This window comes from Excalfactoria chinensis, chromosome 16 (assembly GCF_039878825.1).
Source record: "Excalfactoria chinensis isolate bCotChi1 chromosome 16, bCotChi1.hap2, whole genome shotgun sequence".
Lineage (NCBI taxonomy): Eukaryota > Metazoa > Chordata > Aves > Galliformes > Phasianidae > Excalfactoria > Excalfactoria chinensis.
The window spans coordinates 8739169-8765726 of NC_092840.1; the positions used below are offsets into that span (position 1 = coordinate 8739169).

General features: G+C 38.0%; 1 protein-coding gene across 4 annotated transcripts in view; it reads left to right on the plus strand.

Annotated features, from left to right (window-relative positions):
- The window catches only part of PIWIL1 (piwi like RNA-mediated gene silencing 1), a 147852-nt gene that overhangs the window by 18996 nt on the left and 102298 nt on the right, over positions 1-26558 (plus strand). For all 4 annotated transcript variants that reach the window (XM_072350885.1, XM_072350884.1, XM_072350888.1 and 1 more), the window contains exon 2: positions 1995-2043. The gene's annotated coding sequence lies outside the window, so the exon portion shown is untranslated. The remainder of the gene's footprint in view (positions 1-1994; positions 2044-26558) is intronic.

Consider the following 26558-nt stretch of genomic DNA (forward strand, 5'->3'; position numbering starts at 1 on the left):
TCATGATCTTTTAGGGGAACAAATTGTGCAGTGTGCTTGGAAGTACTCCATGAAGGTCTGCAGCCCTGTATCAGTGCACATGTGTACAAGGAGTACTGGACTTTCCCTCACTTTGCTATGCAAGTCACAGGTGGCACTTGGTCGGTCATTGCCCACAGGTGTAATTTAAAGTAGTTGGGAATTAGATTAGCTCTTTCTGTGCTCAAGAAGGTCTGTAAAATTTGCTGTTATAATCTCCTCCACTTAACTGTAGTGCTCTGTGTTTTGTTCTGTTGGTCTCAAGCAGTAAACTCTTGCCTGTTTTTAAATATCCAGACTAAATTCTTATGGTCTTACTTCAAAACTACTTGATATTAATGTATGTCTTCAGATATAAAGGAATAAAAAAACATTTGATCTTATAACCTTAAAATGATTACCTAATTCACTTCTCTTTGAGTACCTGCATTTGATTTTCTGATTGAAATTTCACAGGAACTTTAATGTTTTATTACTTTTTATTTGAACATTTGCTTATTTTATATCATGGTCTTTTTAATTGCACTGATATGGTCTTGTGTTAATTTGGATGTCTCACTTCAGCAATTAAAAGGAATCTTTACTCTTCTCCTTATTAGCCTTTCTGAGTCTGCCTTTACCTCTGATAGGATATTCTGTTTTTGACATGTACAAATCTAATTTTCCATTCTAGCCAATTCACCACTGTCCATGTGAGTTTAGTGGCTGGTTCTATATTCTGAGCTTAAGAAAGAAGGATATTTCATGTCAGAACTGCTTTAAGAGCTGTTCTGTCTTTTGAGCAGGAAGTGACTCGGATGCGTTGTTCCTTCTCCCTCAAAAAGTCTGAAGCGACCTGCATAGATTTGTTTTGCTGGATCTATAGTTGTATGTTCATGAGTCAGAACTGCATTTAAATGAGGATGAGAAGAAGCTGGAATTCAGGATATTTCTTTAGGCACAATTGCCATACTTGGGGTGGGAAATGACAACTTCAAATATCACTGACATTGCGGCTTCCTGAAAGGCTACTGTAGTCCTTTAGTCGTGGTTTAAGATGCCTCTGGTGTTTAATACTGAATTTTCAGTAATGCTCTACAGTAAATGCTAACAAGCATGTTAGCTGTTGACTAAGAATGTCTGCTCAGCATTCAAAAAATGTAACTCAGGAAAAGGCAATATTTTGTTATTCCCAAGGGGATGAAAAATGCTGTATGTATAGTAAAAAATTATGTAGATGTTGCAATCCTGTTATTTATTGAAAGTAGATGCACAATCCAGTAGGGGATCAGAAGCTGGGTGTAGCAGCACTGCTGAGTCACAGCTTGAAGCACTGATGGAGCACCTGGTGAGAAGGCAGGGCCAGCCTAGGGGAGCTCAGGTGCAGGCAATGTACCTGACTGATTGGAAGGGGTGGAACAAGGATCCAGACATCATTTAAGGGTTGACAGTGGAGATTAGGGTATCTTGACAGAAACCCTTGCATTCTTGAGGCCTTCTGAGGGTAAGCAGTTTCTTTCCTCTATTTCTGTGGCTGCTGCATTTGGGCAAGTCCTCATTTGCTGCAGCCTGGGACCTTATTGCTCTGCTAGCGTTGCTGTACTTTCTGTTGTGTTACATTGGGAATCAGAATATCTAAAATCCTTGCTGTGGTTGGTACTGGCCTACTGTGTAGCCTGATATGCATAGGACGATGTTTAGAAATTAAACACATTTACATTAATTGCTATCACAAGTGCTTTTAAAAACAGTGTTTTAAAAAAACAAAACTGTTTGCATCAATTTTTTCCATGAGAAATAATGATGGTGATGTGCATTAGAAGAGCTTTTCTGAAGATAGTGAAGGGTTCTCACATTTGTTGTTTCTCACTTAAAAAAAATTGGGAGGTTTGGTGGGAAGGAGGGGTTTACTTATAAATGCAATTGTCAGATCACAGTATGTTTATCACCTTAGAAACATAAATGGTATTAATTTTAAACTTCTTTTTATCTCATAGAGTCTCTTCAAGAACTGAAATAAAGAGGTTTTCAGGCTTCTATTGGAAGGTAAGAGTTGATCTTTTGAAAATGTTCTTTATATATAAACAGCCGTTGGAGATAGCCCACCAACCATCAGACTGTAACAGGGGTCCCTTTCACATGTTTTGATACCACATGAAAGAAACCAGAATTAGAGTTAACTGTCAACATTGGTGCCAACTTTCCACCTAGAAATGGGACAGTATATCTGGCATTTCTAGCTTTTAGTCAGAGGGGGTGCAGTGAAGAGAATGATGTAAATAAATATGGTTTCTAGCATGCAATCAATTTCTCCTTGTAAAAATACTGTCAAAGTTTTTTTAGAAATGGTTTTTAAAAGTGAACAATATGCTGGAATTTGAAGAAATTCTTGTTTTCCACTAAACAAGCTGCATGGCTGAGTAAACTTTCTTCTTTCATATGTAAAAGGTTCTGGTTTTCTAATACAGAGCTGATTTCTAGCAATAGTAAAAGCATGAACACCTATGCTAGCAGGAAAGAATTGTGTATGCAACCTTTGTCATGAGTTGGAAAGAATGAAACTTGCTTGAATATATTGGAAGACCTGAGGTTCTGTTGTATTTAATTACTTTATATCATGATGCACCCATAATAAATTTATCACTGAGGTCTGCAGTGCCAAAATTCGTCAGGACCCCAAACATAAAATCATAAAATCACCAAGGTTGGTGTAAGGGAAATGGCTGATCACAGCCTGAATCTCTGATTAATCATCTGAGGCAAGCAATGAGTCAGCTGTGAGAGCACAGGTGAAGGTAATTTAGCTGTGCTCCCAGAAGGGTTGGAGGTTGAGTCCACCTCTCCTAGATCCCATTTAAGAGCTGACCACTACTAAGGTAGCATATTTTTATGAATATTGCTCCTTTGTGGAGTTTTTGTGGCAAGCCTCAACATTGATGAGCATCCATCTCAATTGAAAGGACTGTATTGTGTATGTAACAGTACCATAGCAGTTCTGCTCTATGTGAGTTATGACTTTCTGCTTTCCTGCTCCTCAGAGGAAATGAATTTACTATTGCTGTTAAAAGTAAAAATAGCTGCTTCAGCACAGTAACAGGCCAAGGTGCTGACTCTAACACAGGTGTATTACAGATACATTTGAAATGCATTAGTGTTTGCTGACTAGCACTGACACTCCCTTTTGTGGGGCTCTTGTTGAGATCTGTAGTTGGAGGGGAGGGTTGCCTTTTTCCTCTGAAGCTGAAATGGGATTTTTGTCTGATCATTCCGTATGCTGTGTATTCTGGACCATCCCCATCACAGATGTTCCTCTCCATACATTAAAACTGGATATCAGCTCATTTGGCTTCAGCAGTTGACTTTAAAAGGCAAACAAATCAAATCCCTTTCTTGAGGGTATAATGCATCATTTTTCCCTCTTTGACCGTGTATTATTTTCTTTTATATCTGGTTGCATCATCAGAATCTAACTTCCTGCATCTGTGTTGTAATTAGTGCCTTGGCTTAAACCTTCTCCTATCAAAAATATGTATATTTTTTGATCCAGTCAGTATTCATTTTATACAAAGAGTACTAAGCACATGTAATGAAAAGAGGAAGTGTGATGATTTCTTTAAATTGGACAAACCAAAGCAAAGGGAAAGGATTATGAGATGAAAATAAATAAACCAGTGACTTAGGAAAGGGGAAAACAGAGGAAGAATCATTACACTGAGTGGGGCTAATACCTTCGTGGTGGTGCCTGGTAGGTGACATTAAGTGTAGTGAGAGATTCTCAGGAACTGAATTTAAAAATAGGAGCCACTTTGGCTCAGAGCACGTGATGATATGTGGCTACTTAGCTTGAGTTCTGCTAATGCTCTGTCTTCAAAATGCATTTGATAAACCTGTTCCTGCTGACTTAGGGATAAGCCAAAGCAAAAACAAGGTGTTGTGTAGGCTTGTGGTCATGAAGCAGGAGTCTTGCTGGTGTATTTAAAAAAAAATTGCTAGTTTTAATTGTGCCAATATACTTTAGTTATGAGTTTGAAGTGTTTACCTGTGTTCTGCTATAGGGTGTAGCTAATGAGTTGTAGGTGTATTCATACAGGTTAGTAAGTGGGAAAATTGAGATTTAAGGCTGGAAGCAACTTAACGTTAAGTGTGTGCTGTCATCTGCTGGTCTTCCCTTGCAATCTTGTTTCCTGCAAAGAGCTTTTGGTTACTTTTGGCATCAGTGTTCCATTTCTTTTTAGTCCTTTTATACAAACCACTATTTCAATGTGGATTTCTAGCAGTGTGATTACCTCAGGTTTTAATCATATACTTCAGGTATGCTAAATAGAAACTTATCCAGATAATAAATAGTTTTGCTACAAGGCAATGTAGCAGGTGATCAACTGATGTGTTCTTTGGAAATCAGTCTGTCTAAAGAGTGCAAGACTTCATCCGTCTCAATTGGGAGTAATAGAGTATAGGGTCATTGGGCAGAACATATTATTGAGCCTTTATTGAAAGAGGGGAGAGAAGAAACACTAATCAACTCTTGATTAAAATGTATGGCTCAATCTCATCAACTGCTGGAAGTCAAATTCTGACAAATGAGGATTTCTTAAATGAACTTCTACTTGAAAAGATCATAAATTCCTAGGCTTGCTTTAAGATATAATGTAACTCCATGGAATCTACTACATTCTAATTCTATAACAGTAGTTGGAATAGCAATTTGAATGTGATGTAATCTTCAGATTCTTAAAGGATTTGCGGGCATTTAACTCTCCTTATTTTGAGTAATGGAGACAACTACTAAGAACTTGAGAGTCTCAATATTATTTCAATTACACCTTCTCTTTCACTTGTGCCAAACTCTTTTTAAAACTACTTGTTCACACCATCTGAAAGAAAGGTGGGTGAAGAGTAGTTTAGTGGGATTAAATAGATGAGACTTGACACTTAGGATAGTTTGTGGGCTGTGATGGGATGCTGAACTTCTGTCACTTTGGTACAGACTAGTCAATCGTTATTCATGATTAAAGGAATTACACTGTTGCTTCTTGGAGTCTTCTGCTGTAGCATCCTTAACTAAGTATCACAACTTTTTCCACTTTCTCTTTTATTGAGTTTAATTATATTTGCACTTTGCAGTTCTGCATAATGAATAAGAATCTGCAAGATGTCCTAATATAGAGAAATAAAAGTCAGTTACATTCTAAATGCTGCCTAAAGTTGTTTCCTGGCATGCATGAGCTGTTGATTTCAAGATTGTCTGCCTTGATTAAGCATTTTCTTCCTCTGTATTCTACCATTGGTGTCATGTCAGTTTAATTTCTTTCTTCAGAAAGAGATCCATAGAAAAAGGAAATACAGAGAATGTCAAGATGGGCACTTGAGCATTTAATGCTGTGTGTGCAGAATATCTCAGCTAGCTGTAAGTGTGGGGGGAAAAAAGACCTACAACCTGTATTAATGGATGTCCAACAGGGAAAAACACAATTATATCCCAACTGAGTTGTGCATATATCTAAATTCTATGCTGTTCTTCCCAGTCACAACTGGAGTAACTCAGTGCATGAAAGTGGAGAAAGTGAAATAGAGAAGTGAGGTATACCCAGAGCAATGGCACTACTAGGGTTAAAGAGTCATTTTGTACTTCGGGGCTAGATGATAACTTAATACACTTGATGTCACTGGCCAAAGCAGCCAAGCAAGGATTTTTTTGTTGTTGCAAACAGCTTCTGTTTTTAGTTTCCATTTACTCGTTTTGCTTACAGCATTGCAATACACATATCTGGCCACGAGGTAGAGCTGCATGCAATGATTAAAATCGGGTTCTGTGGATGGTTGTTCGGGGCTTAGTCACTGTTGTAAGGAATGTTTGTTTGTTTGAAGTAAAATAACAGCTGTATTCTTGTTAGTAGCTGAGGGATGGAAGAGTGTATTTACAAATATCATTTGTCCACTAATTTTGGAGCGGTATGTGAATTGTAAAAAGGAAGCTAGAATTATTTTTACTATCACAAGAGAACTATTCGTGGACACTCAGTTATGTTAATGTAGCATTTAAGGTATTCTCTGAAATACTCAGATTCATGTTCCTACCCTAAGACTGGGTATTCTGCATTTAAGACTGATTGGGCTCCTAATAACAGCTCCCTAATAGTCGGTTGTTCATCAATTCTGATTTGAGAAACCCAGAAATACTTTGGCATCAAATAAAATAATGACTTTGGGATTTAAATAGCTTGTATTAGACACAAGTTTATATTAGACACTATCTATGAATGCTAAGGAAAGCTCTGCAGCATTTTATGGAACTAGTTGTGTCATCTGAAAGCTTGAGGGGACTCTAACTCCATTGCAGTGTTAGAAAGTACCCTCATGGTACTGGGTGACTTTACAAGCAAGCATGTGCTCTAGTTCAGGTTCTACATTTGAACAGTTATCACCTACATATGCAATAGATTTTCATACATATTCATATTTTTCAAGAACTCATTAACATATGCTAATGTTCTTCTGGACGCTTGTGATTGCATTTAGGGTAGTTGTATGCTAACTTTTTCCCTATTTTTTTCCCACCATCTGCTTCACGATCGAGGCTTTTGGCTGACCTTTAGCTGGTTTTCTCCAATTTGGCAAATTTCCCTTGTTTGTTAGGCCACAACAAGCAACTTTGCAAAATAATATATGTGAAATCTGAGGAAGGTGTCCTTGCACTTGTAGGGTGCAAATGATAAAGTAGTCTATTGTGATTCCAGGGCTTCTTGTAAAGCAGAATTAAGAGAAAACAAGGCTGTACACACACCAAAGTTGAAATGGAAAGTTCCAAAATCGGTGCTCATTGTTTCCTTTTGCTAAACTAATATATTGACCCTTAAACTAATATACTGATCCCTATTGTTAAACATATCAGCCTGTATCAGTAGTTGTGTGTGGATTGCAGCCCAGTTTTTACCTGATTAAATGGGAATGACCTTTCCTTGCAACTTTGCTTAATTCTCTAAGTTTGTTATTGTAATCTCTCACGTATTCAAAGCAAGGAGTTCAAGGGCTTTTGTGTTGTGTTTTTTTTCCCACCCCACTTGCATTCCAAGCATCTGCTTGCCTTAAACTTGATGGACTTCATCCACCTCCTTTTTCTGCTTCCCACTTCCTAGCTCCTGCTAGTCTTAATGCTTTTCATTCACTGTATCTGGCACACACTAGTCCCTTTCATCAAAAGACTTTCACACCTGAGGCTTCCAGTCACATACTTGCAGTTAAAGTAAGAGTTTAAAAGCAAATCCTTTTAAATCCTGAGGCCAAACACTGTAACAAACATATCTTCTCAAGGGATCAGTTTCCAAACGTGCTTTTGAACCAAAGTCCCAGCAGGCATTTGGCTTTAAGTGTGTGATAGGGCTTTATTTATTTATTTATTGTAGAGCCATTGTTTCCGTCTCAATATGTGCTATTTAAACCTGTACCTCTGGTGGATTCTGCTATTGAAGTGTAGATTAGCAGAGTGCTGCTGTGTGGTGAAACATTGCGGGACAAAAGATGTATCAAAATAAAATCTTATGAGAAAGTGTCAGTTACAGGGAGAATGTATCTCAGATTGCGGGAGGGAGAGATGGGGGAAGGGTTTAAATCAACCCTTCTTTGAAAGGGTACTTCATATGGGCTAAGCGCTCTGACTGCAGTGGTTTGAACGGAGGAGGTCTTAAAAACGTGAATGGTTATTAACATCTTTGTAAACCGTTGCCATAAACCGCTTTAAAGTGCAGGAATGTCCTCGTAGCTTTCTCACACCTGAGATGTTTTAAATGGTTCTGCTGGCTGGTGTGCAAACTGGTACCTGCAAAACACAGCACGTGTCTTTGGAGACCAGAGTACCTCAGTGTGTGTAGAATGACTACTTGTACTTGCAAAGGAATATCCTTAGCACATCGAAGGACCTGCTCAGACATGCAGGTTTGCAGTTTATGATTAGTTGACGGCTTCTGTATTTTTTGTGGGTACTATCGCTTGTGGTGTTTAGACCTGTGTGAGCTCAGTGCTTGGGTTTTTACACACACCAGTTGTTTCAGTCCACGCTGAGTATTGCCAAACTGTAAAACATGATCAGCCCCACCTTATAGCAGCATGGTCCCCTGAGGACAGGGCCATGTATTGGGTAAGGCTCGGTTTTAATCTTGCTCTTGTCAGCTGCATCTGCTGACTTCTCATATGCAGGTGACTAAGTACTATAATGCCATCAATCACTATTTTATTTTTCTCAATTAAGCGCAGTCATGTTAGATTGTTATTTTTGTTTGAGGAAAGATAAAGTAATCGTAATGTGAAGTCTTAATTAAAAGAATGGTTGCGTAGTTGTTTTTCTCTTTTTTTTTTTTTTTTTTTTTTTTGGCTTGTTATTTATGGCTTGTAAATCAAAGCCACTCCAGAACTAGAGGATCTACGTACGCTCCTTTATTCTAGTAAATCTGTCTTTTCATTCCTGCTTTCTTTCTTTCTTTTTTTTCAGCAGGGTTTGCTTTTTCATGCTGTGGAACTTAAAGTACTAAGCAATCTCAGCTCTCCCTTCTCTCTCTGAAAATTCTTTTATTCTCATTTTACTAAGAAAAGAAAGGGGGATTGTCAGTAGAGACAGAAGTTAGAAAGTCCAGGTCAGTAATTCTATGTAAATCTATCCCTCCAAATACCACTTTTCCATTCAACTTAAATACCCTTTGACACTTTCCAGACCCCTGACATAATTTTGTTAATCTGTATCCTGTTGTTCCACATCTCCATGAAGGTATCAGGTGAAAATCTGGGCCTTCTGTACATTGTAAGGCAAAAATAACTCTTAAAATTTGTTTTAAATTCAACTCTTACACATGCAAATATGTAATTCATTTTAACTGATGCTTTAAATTCAGGCTTGCTAGCCTGTTGAAGAGAGGCTGAAGCTTTGATTGCAACTGATTGTTGATGTAATTGGCTCTCAGCTCTTCAAGTTACCCCTCTTATGGAATGTAAATTTAGATTCTCTTTGCGCACTAGAGTTTTTCAGTTTGGTTACTCTTAGCCAAGATGCAACAATTTGGAAGGAGTTATTTCAAGAATGTGGCTCAAATTTATCTCTTTTAGTACATAAAAATGAAGTAATTCACTGAGACTGAACTGAAGAAGGAGGCTCTAAATCTAAATATTCTTAATACCAAGACACTGGGTTTTCTTACAAAAGGAGGGAAAAAAATGCTTAAAAATAAATAGGCAACAACAGAATGAAGAGCCAGAATCCTATATACACTTTTACTATGTAGTTTGTGTAGATGAAGCTTGTAAATAAGTGTGCAAAAGCAATTGTATATTCCAAATCTTTTGCACCAAAAGAAGAGTGACTGCAGCTCAGTCCTTTCTTCTTAAGAATCAGAACCCCAAAGGCAATTGATTGTAGCCTAAAGCACAGATTCATAACAATATTAATAGCCATATGCTCCATTTCAGCCGAGTACCCCACGGCAATGTGGTAATCCTTCCTGATACTGAAAGTTGCATATAAGTCTGTAGATCTGAAAACTAATATAAATTGAATCTGTAGCAGAATAGAACAGATTGTAACTAAGTTGAAAGCATGTCCTTTGGGCACAGTCAGCAGAGGGGGATATATGTGGGATATTGAAATGTAAATTAGTTGTAACACAAAGTCTATTGTGTCATTAATTTGTTTGATAGAGTTTAGATGTATATGTTGGTGTGTATCCTTCCCCTTTGTTTTATCTCACTAAGTCTGTATTTGCTAAAAATGATAATGAATGCAGTGCTAGGTAGCTTCATATTCATTACAGTTTGCAGAAGATAGTTTTCCCATAGGAATACAGAGCTAGACGTAAGTGAAACCCTTTAGCCTCTTCTACTCTATAATTCAGCTCATAGTTCCAGTACAGGTTGTGTCCAGACCTTAATACAAAATAGCTTTGTACTATCCTCATAAATACAACCAAGCTATATCGTGGGAAATATGCTGCTTCACTGTCTCGTGTCAAAGATGTCATAAACACATGGGATTTCTACTCTCTTCGTCTGTTCATTTTCATTCCTTTGGTCTTGTCAAGCAGTATGAACATGTCTCCAGAGAAGATATCTTCCCTGTGTCTCTTTCAAGTAGAACAGTTCCATTTTTTTGCTTTCTGCAGATTAAGATTTATTGAAACTGCAATTAAAAAGGGTAATCTTTCATTTAAATTCCGACTGAAATCATTGGAAGAATAAAGCTTCCTGCCTGCTGCTGGCTATATTTCTGTGGGGAAAAAAAAGACATTAATTGTATAAGAAGACTCTAAAGATATAAATACATCTGTTCCAAGAGTAATTCCTCCTATTTTATTATGTTGACCCATGGTGTCAGAGGTGGATGTTGGTGGTATGGCAGTAGAGTCTTGCATTGGGGCAGTCCAATAGGGTGGAGTCTGACACGGGAGTGTGTATGAAACAAAGGTGTGGAATTGAACAGGGGCATAGTGACATGTACTGACTTCCAGTGATGCCTGCTGAGCATCGATGGAGACCAAGCAGTGCATGTGAGCCCAGGCAGGCAGTGAGCAGTGTGTTCCAGCAGTAGTGACAATGGCAGTGGGTTACCTCTACTGGTGCAGCTTTTTACCAGCACGATGTGCAGGCTCTTGTTCCATGCTGAAAAAAGGATACATAGCTATTTCAATTATGTTAAATGCTATAGCATTTACCTTCTTCACAGTAGTGAAGAAGTCAGTAATAGTTGTACAGCTATGTTGTGTGAAGGGTAAAATATCCAAATTTGCATCATTAAAAAAAATGATGTGATAAAACAGGAGGTGACAAGGTCTCATTGACTAGTTTTGTAGGGAAGTCTATGGAGTTTCTTTGCATCAGCTATCAGAAATGTTTTTAACAAGTAACTTTTACTGCTTTCAGGAACTCTTTATGAAGTATAACTTTAGTGATAGTCTAATGAGAATACTGTAAACATTTTTTACTAACTTACAAAATTATACAACATTTTGTGAGCAGCAGAGGAAAGGAAATGATGGCTGAACTGTGACTGATGCCTGATGGGAAGCCACCTGAGATGAGTACTCCTAAATGCTGACAGAACAGCCAATGAATGGAGAGTGCCAGGAAAGATGCATTAAAGGCCTACTGCTTTTTATTAATATACTACTGTGGCCACATAGGGGCAGTGTTATCAATCGCACGTTCTCTAAAGGTGAAGTAAAAATCCCATGGTGGATACTGACACACAAATGATTAATACAAGATTAATTTAAATTTAAAAAAAAAAAAAAAAAAAAGATTTATCTAATGCTTTCCCATTGATAAATTTATTACTGTTCGTGTGAGTTAAGTATACCTTGGGGAATTCCATCTGATAATGCTCAAGCACTCAAATGTCATAGATGTTAGGGATATAGGCCTTCGAGTAAGTAAAAATGCAGAGTATAAATTCACAAGTGAAGGTTCTGTCTCTTAGTTGTTAATTTGCAAACACTGGATTCTCCTGTGGTTTTGAAAGTGACATAATTTCAGATTAAATTGATGTGTTTTCGTATCCAATAATCCAGCACAATATGTCCTTAATCTGTATCTTCTGTTGGTAGCCTTGTTGATAGCTGTCTTAGATTAGGAACTTATTTCATCTTTTAAAATCTAAAAGCAAGGTCCTTGTTAAAAGGTAAGTTCTTATCTGGCTTAGATGGCTCTCACAGCTGTATTGCCCCCTTCTGCCCTAAACTACTGATCTTAATGTCATTGTATTTATAATGGTGCTCCCTGCCCTTATCCTTTCTTTGATGTAGCTCATTTTGTCATAAAGACCATATGCCAAATGTTAATTCAGTAATAATTATTTTGGATCAAGGGATATTTTCCACTGACATTGCCAAAAAGGTACGAGAAGTTTTTGCTTTTGGTTTCACCATGAAAGCAGTTGTAAAGAAACATAAATAGGTGAATTCAGCAAGTGCTGGCACTCTGTGTTGCTACTTTGCTCTTATGAATGGTTTTAAAACAAAGACAAAAAGACAAACAGAAGAGAGGAAAAAAATAAGGTTTTTTTTTTTTTGCTTTTATTTTTGCCATATCGTATCTACACTGGGTAATTTATTCAATGGAAAGGTCAGCGTGGTTTCCTGGGAGCCTAGGAACTGCATGTGGATTGACTTCATTAGATTAAGTGTCTTTCAGAAACTTTTCTGTGCTACCATTTTCTCCTTATTCCTCTCAAACATTTTTTTTTCCCTTTTAAATTGCTAAAGTGGTTAACATAATTAGGTTAAACCTGTTTTAGCTGCTTTGTTGTTGGAACTGCTGTATTTTCCTGTAGGCAGATCCAATACAAGATACCAGCTCTCCCTGAAAATGTTGCATTTAGTGCTTTGTGGTGGTAACAATTGGGGCTGAAGTGTGAACAAACTCACAAAAAATCCTTACCTGTGAGAGAAATTAGTACCTTGGTGGTACTGGCTCAGCAATTATTATCAAGCTGCAATATTTGCATTAATATTAGTAGCTCCTGGGATCCCGAGTGAGTGAACAGGAGACGGGTGCTAATTAGGTACAACAGGACATCTATTTTAAAGTACAGTTTCAGACTTTAATTTGATGCCAACCAAAAGAATTAAAATATTTAAAGATGATTTTTAAAAATGCACTGCAGTAGTGACAGAAGGAAGTACAGAACTACAGCACATACTGAGAGTGCAGGAAGGGAAGGAAGATCACTTGCTTCTAGCTGCTGAATGGCACTAAGGTGTCACAATGCCTGGGGTAAGCTGTAGAGAAACAGGGAGAGGAGCAAGAAGCTTTGCCACCTTTTGATTTTTCCATTTGTTATGTGCCATCCATTTATGCTAGTCCTAGGTTACTTTGATTGGAATCAGAAGCTGCCTTGTGAACAATGTAGATATTGTGTATAGAAACATGTTTGGCTTCTCTTCACATACAGTTGTATCTACGTTCTTCGAGAAATCCTCTAATTCAGAGAAATCTTGCAGTGACATCTAGACTTAGAAAGCACTTCAGATCCTTTTCTTTTTTTTTTACCCTTAGTATATAAAATCTAATTTTAAAACCCTACATTTCTTTTCAGGCACAGATCCTTTGTACAGAATCTCTGTACGTGGAAGGTGAGGGTTAGACTTATTGCACTTACTTCACACCCGTTTGATTTACTGAGCATTTCTTAGCGCTTTGCAGAGCCAAATAAAGGGTTGAATTATTGCAGCTCCATGTGGATGGTCAAGGGAGGAAAAAAAAATCTGACTAGAATCAGGACAACTATTTCTTGACCTCAGCTTTACTTTCTTGAATTTGTATTTTAAAGTACCACATCCTTCTTTTAGTCTTCTCTCTAATACGATGTCATGAGGATGCATGCAATGTGAGTAGTCCTAGCTTTCAAGTTTCCTTGAATATCTACATAGAAGTAGAAATAAGCTATCAGAATTGCTTGCTTGGCTATTTATTAAGCCCACTTTCTGTAGCTGTGTAGAATAAATGAAGGGTAACAATACTCTGAAAAGGGGAGTTATGCTGTCCTGTCAGAGAATATTTATGGATGACTTGATAGGGGAAGCTGATACTGCCTGCAACTTGTCATGAAATATAGGATTTCTATGTCCACTATCATCAATCTTTAAGGAAAGTGAAGGAAAAATAAAAGTGAAAATTGAAACCCAAAGCTTTTAATTGGTTTTGTTACCAGTTTGTGGTTTCTGTGTGACTTACATGGCTGATCCCTATCACTAAAGATTCCCCAGATGGTCTGAAATTGAGCAGTGATGAGACAGCTCTTTCTCTCTTCCTTTTCCTAGGAGATGTCACCATGTGGAGAGGTTAGCTATGTGCTTTCAGTATTTCCATCATTGTCATCTGTTTCTTTAAAGGCGGGTTTAAGATGTTATGACATTCTCATTACATGGAAGAGCTATATAACAGCCCAGACAACACGCTGTGAGCATTTTCATTATTTTGGTTTAGTTGGGTATAACTAGTTTGCTCCTGGCACAGAGCTGCATTTATTTCCACCTTCCTGCAAGCTGCTGAGCTGTTCTCTGAATGACATATGAAAATAACTTCACACATCTGTTGAGTCTTTGGAGAGCTGACCATACAGTTTTTGGTGTTCCTACCTAGGTTTGCTTTCAGTCATTTCAACAGTCTGTTTGCACCATATACAACCATTTTGAATAGAGTTTTTTTGTGTTTCCAAAATACATGGTGTACGACCCTTAGCCACGTGATACTTTCTGCAGAGCACAGTGTGCCATCTAGCAATTATAGAAAGACCAGGTATAGGGTTTGTCACAGTGATGATGTGGTCCAGCAGACAAAGCAGGTGGATTTCAGATCCTGGGATACTGGTCTTCATCTAGGAATCAATCTTGGTTAAAACTCCCTGGATATTTCTGCTTCTATAGCTCCAAATGTTTGTCTACTATCTGGATGAAAAAGATGGCAAGAGGGAGGTTGTGCAATGCCAGGAGTAACTGTCACAGAACATTGTCTAGAACAGAATACCCTCAGGCAGGCATTTTCCAAAATTATTATGGAGGGTGATTCATGATTATAAATAAAGCTGTTAGAGTTGGTCTCTGAACAATTAAAGTTTAAATACCCAGATGAAAAAGTATATGGAGGGGGCAGAGAAATAAAGCAGTCTGTTTCAAGGCTTGCAGCAAGTCACTGACAATAAGCATTTTTGTTCCTCTAACTTCATCAGCTGTTTATAATCAGCTGTTTATAAATGTCTTTTCCTCTGTACTGCCTGGTTACTTTGGGTGAGATTTCATGTCTTTCTTATGATACATAGTGGTGTGATATGACAGATTTATTTGGTCCTCTAGAGAAACTACTACAAAAAGTATCCTTAAACAGATGATAATTTGTCTTTAATTTTTGGCTTCCTTTGTTCTCTGCTTACCCAATATTATTCATTAAAATATGCAAAGACTACTTAACACCTTTTATCTAGGAATACCTAGGGATGTGATAAATATCAATTAAACTGTAAATTGCACTTGATAAGTAGCTGATAATTATCCACATTTTATAGCTGGGAAAATAAATCAGGAATAGAGTTGTTTAATTTCCAAGTTTTTATCTGGCTGGTTTGCTGTTACTGTAAGAGCTGAGTAATCCAGCCTGTTTCTGACTGGCTTTATGATAATGCCGTTCTCCTCAAATGAAGCAGTGGTCTTCCACATTGTAACATTACGCGCTTTGTATTATATTTAGGCATCACTGAAAAGATCAGGCTGCAGGTAGACTTCAGAAAGTTGTCCATAGTATTACAGATTGAAAATTAGTAGAAATGTCTCAGCTGATATGATAACCTGTTGCATGCAGTTACAGTGGGCTGTAGGCTTCTGTTAGAGGCTTAACAGAGCACCAGACCTGACCGCCCTATGAAGCTTCACATAAGAAACTGAGATCATGGCACTTAATCACTAACCATGCACAATTGTATTAGCTTTGGCAGTTTATGCAAAGATAATTTTTTCCCTTTGCACTGGTTCATAATGGTATCTTCAAGGAGGGAGATAATCTGAATGGAGCACTGGTATTGCAAGGAACTGATTTTTGTTTCAGTTGTTTCCACATGCTGTATTTTGACCATGTAAATTTGCGTGAACTTGAATTGCAAAATATTAGCAGAAATAAGACTGCCGGAGACATTGGGGAATACTTGAATATTACAGCCCCAGTTGCTTCAAGCTTTGTTGTTGTGCCAAAAGGTACACAACAGAGTGGAAGAAATGAAGAGGAAGAGATCGCAGCGATCCATCCTGCTGTAAAACGCTGCTGGGGAGAGGGAAGAGGGGTGGGTTCTGTTGTTTTTTCCAGTGAAGGGTAAATCTTAGGAAATGTGAACTGTACTCCAAATCTCAACATGCAGGAAGGACAAAGTGTACAAAAGCAAGCAAAGAAAATCTGGTAACCTGCTAAAATACATTTATCTGTGTAAACACAACTTCTGTATCACTTTATTTTGGAATAGAGATGGGAGGCAGTATGAAGTTCAGCATTCTCTTCTCATCCTGTGCTGAGATGACTAGAGTTAGATCTAGGCGTAAAACAATATTTCTCTATGTAAATTGAGATTAAAATTGGAAATTTTAAACTTGTTCGGTGTGCTACAGTCCGAGTACAGGTAAAGTTTTGCCCTTCCAGATCATGACCCATAAGAGGCTTAAAATTTTAATGTAGCATAACTACTAGACTAGACACTTTTTGCTGCTGCTCTGCTAGAAACAAGAATAGTGTGTATCTTTAAATAACAAAATCTGCAATTAAAACCTTCCAGCTTGCTAGGCAGCTTTGAGGAACTGTCTGTGTGACAAACAAGAACAAAAAGTTTCTCAACTGCCTCTTCCTGCTACAGTGTTATATCTGGGCTGCAAGAGTCTCTCAGAAGTACAGCCAGAGCCTACAGGAGGTTACAAACAGGGACTGGAGGGAGGGAGGTGCTGGGCTTGCTGAGCTGGCAGCTTTTCCTTCACATCAAAACTGTAGCTGAGTTGGAAATGCTTTTCTTTCTCAAGCTTAACTCTGTGAATCCAAAGTAGGTTTATTGCAAAGCGTAATTAAAGGTTCCTACAAGTCATGATTTCATAGGCACAAAAACCATTACTGCTGTATTTATCACTCTCCAAAATATAAACCAGGGGAAAGATTGTTTTTTTTTCCCTTTCACATTTTTCTGAACTTCAGATGAATTTTGAGTATTAAACAGATGCAGTCATATGCTTGTTATCTGTTGCTAGAGGAGGTCTTAATCAGTTTTCTTCTATGTTGGAATATACGCTTCTTTAAAGGCCAGCTCTTTGAGCAGCCAGTTGCCCTAACCTTAAACAGCCCAAGTGTATCAGAACTCTGATGCTGTTTTAAGTCCTATGGAAAGCAAATTATTGAAGTCTTCAGAGTATCATGCTTGGTTCCAAAGCACTTAGCCTTACTGTACATACTCAGTTAACCTGCTAATCAGAAGCATCATCTCCTTACTGAATTCTGTAGTACTCAAAGAAAAACTTCCAGTTCTTAACCTGGAAGCATGTAGCCTGTAATATTTCATTTTTACTAATGTATGTGGGGAAAACTAAGGTTTGGGGCTCAAATACTCACTGTTAAGAAAGACTGAGGTAATCTGGGTTTGTGGTGCTCTTTGGTCCTCTTCAGCGTTGTTTTCCTTACATAAATCTATGAGTGGAACCTGTAGTTCTTGGATGACTCCCATTGATTTGTTGGCAGTTTGAAGTGAAAAGGAATACACAAAATGAGTTTTTGCTGCTTATCAAACTAGTGAGATCTTATTTTATCAGTGGCATTTAGTAGAGGTGGGTCTGTTATTATGAGCCTGTATTAAGCAACCCTAACTTGGATCAGCAATAGCAAATGCAGAGCACAAGTTTATACAGTTTTTAAAGTTAATGTAACTCTATAACAGGCTTTTCAAAAATGATTTCAAAGTTGTGCTTGCTTTCTGAGATCATCTTTAAGAAGAACAACAAGAGAGTGCTCAAGTTTCAGACAATTTCAGGTCAAAATAGGCCTTAAGTTTGACACAATTATTTGTATATAGATGATATCTACTCACTGACTAATTAAGCCAAGATAAGATAAAATTTCTTCCCATTTTATTTCCTGGTCCTGAAAAGTTACTCAAGGCCAAAGTCTCAGTTACAGAAATACTCTATATTCAAAGCAATAAATTCAGAAATTCTTTCTCCCCTTCCCCTGTTCCTCCTTCTCCAGGAGCAGCAATCTTTCAGCTGCCTCATATTGTAAGGGAAAAAGGGTCACCTAGATGTCACTTCTTTGCTATGTTACTTCGCTCCTTCGCACGCTCCTTGAGGTTGCCAGGGTTTGGCATTTGGATTTTACCAGTGTGCTAATTACAAAGGAATTTGAGTACCTCCAACAGGCAGCTTTCTGACAGATTTAATTGTTGCAGCCATGATACATAATCAAATGTAATGCTTACTAGTGCTGTTTATATCATCTTTTTTTTTCCTTCAGACTCTCCTTGCTCTTATGTTCTTGTGAAATGAGCTATATGGAGCAATTGTTCCAATCTCACGTGCACCTGAAAGTCTTCATTCTTTGGGCCGTGCCTACAATGATCTTGACATCAAATGACAGTGCACCTCAGCAACCTGTCACTCTCCATCCCTTCCACAATGGGAAGATTCAGTACACTTTACAAATGACAGGGTGAAGTGCTTCTTAACAAACCAGCATGGTGGCCAGCACAAATTCCCAATTCACATCCCTGGTGGGATTTCTGGAATAAGTGTTGAACTCAACATCAGACATGTTCTAAGGGACTGCATATAAAACATTGTGATCATGCTAAGAAGCACATCTCTACAACTATATGGCAATGTGTTTTTTGATTTTCATTTTGTACCTTTTTTTTTTTTTAACTTAATTTTGAAGACAAAGTTGAAGAGTTATACGCAGCTCATGAGTTTTCTCTAAATGTAAGATACATTCACTGTACATAGGCCTTGGTTTTGTAAAACCTTGTCTATCTGCTTCATTTTATTTGCAGTTATCTCTTGTTTTTGAAGTGATGACCCACTGAGTGAGGTTTACCACTTATCAGACATACAAACCTGAGATGGTTTTCAAAACTTCTAATGAAATATATGAGAAAGTGGTGGTCGTTTTGTTTGTTTTCATTAAGGGTTTTAGGACGTATGCAAAACAGGCTCTTCTATCCATTTGTCCAATCATTGCCAAGCCTCCTGTTAAATTCTCCACCCTGTCTAGATATCAGGTGTGGTAGCTTCAGGATCAGACCCTTGTTGGCAGGAAACATTGATCTCCCATAGGTACTATTAACAGGAGGCTGTTCATGAATGTACATGTTAAAAGATTTAATTGTCTTGGCAAGCGAGTTAGCCCAGGGGTTAAAATCGCGTCTCTTAAAACATCTGCATGCTGGTGTCCTTCAAGTTTCAGCATGCTATCTTCAGGATTATGCCACAGATTAAAGAGTTTTATATTAGCATCAAAGTTCTATAAGTAGAATCTTTTGGAATAGGAAACACAATCTGTTTTGCTGACAGCTTGGGGGGGATTTCTTTTAGGAGGGCTGAAAATTAAAGTTCTTTAACATCCACTTTAAACTGACACTTGATATCCAGTGAACCAAACTAAGATCATAAATTTGATCTATGGAAATTAAGTTTTAATGTTCCCAATACAAACTAGATTTCATGTCTGCAGAGTGACAATTTCAGAGCTATTGCTGAAGTGTATTTTAACATCCTATGAACTAGAACAAGGTTTTGGCCAACTGGAGTGTTTAATGACTGTCAGTTCATCTAGAAGATCTCCTATGTTGTTATTAATTTCCCTTATTTCACTACATGGAACAATGAGATTTGTATTTTTATGACAAAACTTACCCAGTAGGGGTAAGTTTGATCATGAGTGGAAAACATGGCAGAAATTTCCACAAGCAAGTGGAATCTCTCAAGAAATATTTTTGCTTCTGTGTCTTTGCATGCTGTTTGTCCATACTATCTGCCTTCAGTTCTTCATCTGCAGCCTGATTCTCTCTAGCTTGCATCTAGATAGAATCACAGGTCCTGAGCTGCTCAAACCAGCTCTGAACAGGTTCTGCCCTAGAAGGGCTTTTTAAGCTCAGACTGTGCGATATGAGTGTAGGTGCACAGATCCTGCTGTCTGCTCTGATCTCTGCGCATGTTAGGCTGGGTCTAGGCTAATAAATCTACCCAGATATTAAGTTTGTTTAGGTGTGTCTATGCCATGTGTCTGGAACCAGGAACTTTGGGAAGCCTGGCATAAATATATCTGAATTGCTTCTGTGCATTTGGCTGGCACTAAGCCCAAGCCTGGAAATGTTCCTGGAAGCATCTATTCTGGAGGGCTGTGTTCAGCACACAGCCTGGCCTTTCAAGAACTTTACCTGTGTGTCATCATTGCCCTGATAATTCCATTACTTGGAACATTGTGACCTCACATGGCTCTGAGTACGGGGAGTGAATTTTATTTAGACTGAATGTTCTAGAATGTGGCTTCTTATGTCCCGTTTGCTGTGCTGAATAATATAGTAATACAACAGGTCCCTGAATATGGGAATGGGCCATTGTGTTATTATAGTACTGATAGTATTTTAGAAAGACATTTTTCATATATTTGCACTACAATTATAATTATGAAAGTAATTGTAATAACAGAATCCCTTGAGGGTAAGCAAGTGAAAAAGGATTTGCCTTGTTAATAAAGGGGAAAGAGAACATAAACAAGAAAATATTGTGCTGAAAAATCTTTAGCAACATTTGTTTGTGATAATGAATCATAACTGTTTGCAGTATCTGTGCTGCACTTCCACCATGTGCAGGATGGCAATGGGACAAGAGCAGCCCCTGCCTAATGACATAAGTGGACAGACTCTGAAGTGCAGTAGCTACTGTTAATTTTCCATTATAGATTTTCAGAACCTTTTTAACTCCCAACATTCTTCCTTGGCTGCAGTTTTAAGACTATTAATCATAATAAGTAGGTAGAATTTTTTATTTTTTTTTTTAGTGTTTTCAGAAAATGAAAATAATACAGTGAGAGTAATTGTTAATATTGTGTATGTACTGATGGGCTGTGTTTTCTAAAATATTATTTTCTTGAAACCCTTTCTTTTGTAGATGGGCAATTTCAGGGGTTATCACCTCTCCGTTTCTTGTCATCCTCTAAGTGGTTCTCTTTGCTGTGGGCAGCGTAACAACTAAGCTCTGCTCTACTTGTCATGTCCCATTTGCTGCCACCCAAATCAAAAGCAAGTGGTTTGGCACATCTCTGAGACTTTTTTTTCCGTAAAACACAACCTTCCAAGGACATAACCAGACAGAGTGCCATTCCCAGGAACCAGGCTGCTTTTCAAAGCCCATTTGCTTTATTTTATGTGCTGCTTCCTGCTCTTTTCACATTTTCCTCTCTTTTGTCTTTTAAGCCTGAACTGTAGAGATTCTCAGGGACACATTATAACTTTCCTCCCAGGTGAGATCAAAGAGGGTCTGTTAGAGGCCTGGTTGTCTCTTTTTCTCTTGGAGGAAAAAAAAAAGCAAACTTTCCAACATCTGTTACAGCCAGCACAGATGTACATACATTGTAGTATGTTAGAGAACTTCAGATAACTTTCAAAAGCTGTTTTCAACACCCTCTCCTGCCCTTGATAGTTTATTTTAAGGGATCTGAATGAAGAATCCAAGTTTATGGGATACGGCGGAAGAATCTGTAGGGTAGGTTCTTGAGTTTCTTATTCCCAGCTGCTTTGTTCCTGTTGATATACTGAAGTACAAACTGATGTCTGGTTCATCATAAAATACGTAATGTAACATATAAAATATGTTCACAAATTCTGGAAATTCCACTGTTAAATCCAGAATAACAGATCAGTATCTCATAGACATGTGTTATCTGGGAAAGCCACATTTCTATGATTACCTTCCTGAAAGTTTTATCCCATCTCCCTCTTTCATTTTTCTTTTATTTTTTTTATTTCATTTTAAAGAGTCCCAATGTCAATGGGAGCTCTTTTAGGTAGGAATAGGTAACATACATATGGCCTGTTGATTTTCAGAACTTCCACATGAAATTGATCCATTTCTCCTATTTATCATTTTTCACCTTTTTCCACTGCCCTTTCCCATTTGATTCTTTTCCCCTCCCTTTCCTCTTAGCATTCTGGCTTTGTGTGATTTATTCATGTTCCATATGGAACAATTTCCCCCTCAGAAGCCAGCTCTGACCCACTGTCACATTAATGTCACGTATCATGTGACGTTTCTCTGACATATGGCTGAATTAGCAGTTTCCAGTCCCAAATGGACTAATCAGAAGCATATCATTTGGGTTCACTAGTGGTGAGATAAGAGAGTTTACTTCCCTGCACAGATTTCCCACTGAAGTTGCAGAGGTGTTTGAAAATGTTAAATTAGGTCTATTTTAAAGTTATAGGGAACTGTGAATTATATATCTTAAGATATATATTCAACAGACAATTGGACACCTGTCTCTTGATGTTGTGACCTCCTGTGTCATATTCCTAAAAAAAAAAAAAATAGAAAGCCTTCATAGCTGAAATCTGCTACGTGCCGCCTCACATCAGCATAAGCACAAATTGACTGAACCAGATTTGCTTTAATCCATCCAAAGTTCTCTGCTGGTTTATTCGCAGCGGGAGTGCAGGAGGAGAAAATATGCTGAGCAAATGCCCCAAAGGATTTACAGTATGCCCATGAAAAAGTGAATGCAGTTTATGGCAACTATGCCAATAGTTAAAAAAGAGGAAAAAATATGTCCACTAGATATGGAGATTGCTGCCAAATCTATAGATTGTTTTTGTAGATGAAAGAAGAAGGGGATATGGTGAAACTCTGGCTTTGCTGTCAGAGTAATTTAGGAGGAAAGGGCATGGAGACCTTTGAGATTTTAAGGGAACATCTGGGAGAGAGAGGGAGGAGGGCAGCAGAAAATGAAGTAAGAAATGTAGTTGTGCCCTACATGGAGCCTTGAACAAGTATTTGATTTTAGGGCAGAAGAAAATGCAATTGCATGAAAGGACTGAGAAGGTGGGAAAAGACACTGCCAGAGCAGCAAGATCTTAAGAAAGCAACAAAGTCTTGTGGTGGCTTGAGTTGAGGAGGGCACAGGAGATGGCTGCAGTACTATATTTATTCTTTCCCTGTCATTAGAGGTCGTATGTGAGCAATGTCACTTAGAGCTTTTTCAAACCATCATCCTTGGCACCGTTTGTCTGGCTTCCATGTAAAATCAATAACAAAAACAAGTTCCTGCTGGAGTTTGTAAAATCTCAGGAATATCTCCCTTGGAAGGGTCAAAAGTCTGATGGGGAAAGACAGGAGAGGAGTTCTGAATTTTTTGTTCTCTTGTTCCTCTGCGTGAGTGCAGCAGCAAAGGGGAGTGTTAGTTTGGTGAGTGACATTCTGGGGATTAAGAGAGTCCTTCCTTCTATGTTTGTCACTCCGTCTGAGCAATTTGTTGTTTTATTAGGTGTGGCTCTTGGTTGTCCAGTTCCAGAAAGGCATGAAATAGAGCCAGAGCAGGTTACAGAAATTCCAAAAGAATTCCAGTTCTGTAGGGAAAGAAAGAACTTGTAGCATTTGAAGTGGTGAGAATTGTGTTACCTGAAAATATTTTGAGAACCTGTTGCTCTTGCAGACTAGATATGGGTATTCTAATACTGCATCACAGCAATGTTTACAACAAACCAGCAAATTACAGCTTCCTAAGATACAAATATGAATGAACTTTGAAGGAGGACATATTGTACAAGTTCTTTGCTCCATTTTATACCACTTCTTTTTCCATGCCTCCCTCTGCCCTGCCCCATTGTGGACTCCTGCAATTTTTTGTTTGAGGCTTCTTTAGCACATTATACCTCAGACTGCATCAGACAGTTACTTCAAAGTTTACTTTGGAAAGCTACTCTACATGAGTTTATTTGTTTGTTCTGCAGCCAAATGCAAAACCTTCCCTGGCTGCGATGAGTTTAATTGAGGATCATTCTCCTGATCCTTCTTTGGTGATTCTTAAACTGTGTACTTCTGTACACAGGGAATGTGAGATCAGACAGCACAAAACTTTCACTCATGTATTGCCTTTGAGTATTTAACAAAAATTGGGTATTATTTTATTGACAATCAACTTTATCAGTGCATCCTCTCAGATTGAAAAAGAAAATGCATGGTAGGAGTACCCTCATTTGCTGCATCTACCTTGTTGTGCCCCAAATGTTCTCCCGTGGAATACCTGTGGTAGTACTTAAATGCATCTCTGGCTAATCTGGTAGTTAGCTGGGCTGGGATCTCCACCACCCAAGTTCTGGGAGAGAATGTAGGGAAGCCAGTTTTACTTGTCTTCTGTAGTAAGCTGATGGAATACAGATAACCAAATTTTGTTCTGTTTCTGAATTCTAACCCACGTAATTTCTCTGAATTCCTACCTGTATAAAAGCAGTAGGATTTTTCTTGTAGAGGACCCGAGGACAGAATTTGGTTTTGAAACTTTCTAGACACACCTTGAGTTCTTCTCCCTTGATATCCATCTACATGTAGCTGGTTGTTAGTGAGATAATGGTTCACGGAAAAGAGGTCCCTGGATTTCTGACTGGGTGGTCACACAACAGCCAGAAGAAACCAGCTAACATCTATATGGCCAACTCTCATGTTTTCATTTACATGAACATAACTGTTGAAGAACAGAAAGGCATTTCAACACAGTTTCTGTGTGTCCAGGTGCTGCATTCAGACTCAGCTTGCTGGCACATCAGCTTCTGTTTTCCATAGCAAATGTGGAATAGTGGAGCCAGTATTGCTATTTGCCTTTGATTTCTTAGAGCATAAGATCAGGTACACAAATAAATCTAGATTGATGGGAAAGTCACTTTTAGCACAAGTCCAAACAGGGCTTTTTCGTGCTGTTCTGCAAAAACATTTGTTTCATCAAAAAAAAAGCCTTTGCAATAATGAAAATTCATGTATATGCAAAACGTTGGATGTTCTGGTCAGAATAAAAGAGATCTGTGTGAGAAGGAAAGTAAAACAAGGCTCTTATCACAAGAAGCTCAGTATGAAAGGAATTGTAATTTCAATTGCCATTGATAGTCATTACGAAACTGGTGATAAACTCATCTGTTCAGGAAATAAATGTCAATGTACTTTTGTAATTTAAATGAGAACTTGTAAAATGGAAAATATGCTTCCCATTCAGATCCTTGAAGGTTTGCTTTGAAATGGGAGTCCCTTGTGATGTCTGTTTCATTTTCTTTTATTGTTAAAGTGTTGTGTCACTGATGACATTTCTACTGAACGTTGCCCAATTATAGCATTGAACATCTGCACAGGGATATAATGTCTTCCCAGGGGGATTATGGGAAACGAGCACGTTGGTAAACAAAAGGGCAACAGAAATTATTTGTAGGAAACTTAGTCGTTTTGTTGAGTGCCAAAGGTTGAGGCTTACATACAAAATATTTTTGCCTTTTATAGATAGATAAAACATGGGGGGGGGGGAAAAAAAGCTTTTATAGTAAATACAAGGAAATGTTGTGGTTAGTTCTCTTCTTTTAAAAATAATTTTCATGAGTTGGGGAGGAATTGTTTTAATATTTAAAATATGGGTTTGTAATATCCTTATTACCACCATATAGGGCAAGTTTTAATTTATTCTTTCTGCGCAGTAAATGAAAGTCTACAAAAATGCCCAGCATCGCATAAGATAATATAGAGATGTAAATGTCATGTATTCAGACTAAAGTTAAACCATATTATCTTGGTGCCAAAGTTCTGGATATTTAACAGTTCAGTTGATGTTTTAATTCCAATTACGGCTTTTGTGGTCAGACGCTGAAATGATTATGCACAAAATTCCCATCCAAGCTGGTGGGAAACTCATGTGTGCAAGTTCTGCAGGCTTAGGGCCATAACCACATGCAGGCTGTTTCCAGTACTGCTTTTTCTTTTGCATCTAGGCCTTTCCAAGGGAGAAACTAAGGAAACAGGTGGTGCTTCTCTCTCTTTCCCACTGCTGTTTGGCCTTAGGGTAAAAATACAGACAGAAGACAAGCATACAGTCCTGCCAGTTTGTGCTGCAGGGACTGCTGAATACCCTGAAAGATTTGACTTTGTTGGATTAAAAAACAACTTGAGCCCAGTGTGGCAGTATTTCTAATGTTGAATTGATCTGATTTAGTCCTTTAAATGACTACTGAAATAACCAGCAATAACTGTTCAAAATACTACAGTAATGTTTAGGACCACTGCTGTGGAACATTATTACTCTTTAGGTTTTTTTTTTTTAACTATTAACTTATATGAGATAATATGCTAGCCATTAAAACAAATGGGAGAGATTCTGTCACACAGGAAGTATTCTGTTTTTTCTTAATGGATAAACATTGAACCTCTTCTTTTATTTTGAATTACCTCAACAATACATCTGTCTGCAGCTCCCCCTCCCTTCCTGCCCCCAAATAAATAGACCTGCTGCTGAAATGAGAGAAGGTATCTTTCTACGTCTTCAAAATAAAACTAAAAATACCTGCTTGACCTGTGGGTTTTAAGGCAGCTTGTGCTGGTGGTTAACACAAGCCCCCCTGCTGAGATCAAAGTTTGGACCCATCCCACTTGAAACACTGCTGTCAGTACCTTGTTGTTGGGCAAAAAATAGGAGAGTGTTCCCCTCTGCCATGCAAAAGCAATGTTTATTTGATCTTGGGCCTCTTCTGAATAATTTTGCTAAATCTAATTGCCCTTGATGTTTTACCCAGTACATCACGGGCTTTTTCAGAAGCAGCTCTTTATGCAATGGGTGAAGCATCAGAGTACAGTAAGGACCACTTCAAATATCTCTCATCAAGGCAAAGAACTCTAGATAGATTACTGCAGATCAATCTGTATAAACACTGCAGCTCTTTTAACTTAAAATGTACTTTAAAAGATCCTTATGTTTTGAAAGCTGAAATACTGTAACTATTAAGTGAGTTACCATGTGAAAAGTAGCAGAGAGATCTGTTTAATTCACTGGTTTCT